Source organism: Engraulis encrasicolus, chromosome 3 (assembly GCF_034702125.1).
Source record: "Engraulis encrasicolus isolate BLACKSEA-1 chromosome 3, IST_EnEncr_1.0, whole genome shotgun sequence".
Lineage (NCBI taxonomy): Eukaryota > Metazoa > Chordata > Actinopteri > Clupeiformes > Engraulidae > Engraulis > Engraulis encrasicolus.
In genome coordinates this window covers 10,159,854-10,160,446 of record NC_085859.1, presented here as the reverse complement: position 1 = coordinate 10,160,446, position 593 = coordinate 10,159,854, and positions in this window count along the sequence as shown.

Here is a 593-nt window from a genome sequence, read left to right as displayed (position 1 = left end):
TGCTATCTGAGAAGTTATTTTACCTAATACTTAAATTAAAAGACACTTTCTTAGGAACTGAATTATTTTTTAAACCAAATACCAGTTTTCAGAAAAAAAAACCCACACTCTTGCTTTCTGTTTCATTCAAACTTGACATCATTCTGGACAACTCACTGGTTTCTCATTCTCACTCATTCTGACCATTCGGCCTAGGATAAGAAAGGGAAATATATAGAATTTAGGCCTTTCAAGTCTTTCAAACTTCTGCGAAACAACACACTGCCTTAAAGGCATTAGAACAGTGGTTAGTAAATGGCCAACATTTGTAGAATACACATTCCAGTGATCAATGAAATCACATCACTTCAAGCACCAGCAAGTACTCTCCAAACAACTCAGTACAATACAATACAATACAATACAATACAATACAATACAATACAATACAATACAATACAATACAATACAATACAATACAATACAATACAATACAATACAATACAATACAATAGAGTAGAATACAGTGCTTTTCATCCTGTACAAATACATGCGTAAACATGTAGGCTTTGTGTGTGGTAACTGAGAGCTCTGGATAAAAGTCAAATTGTTTA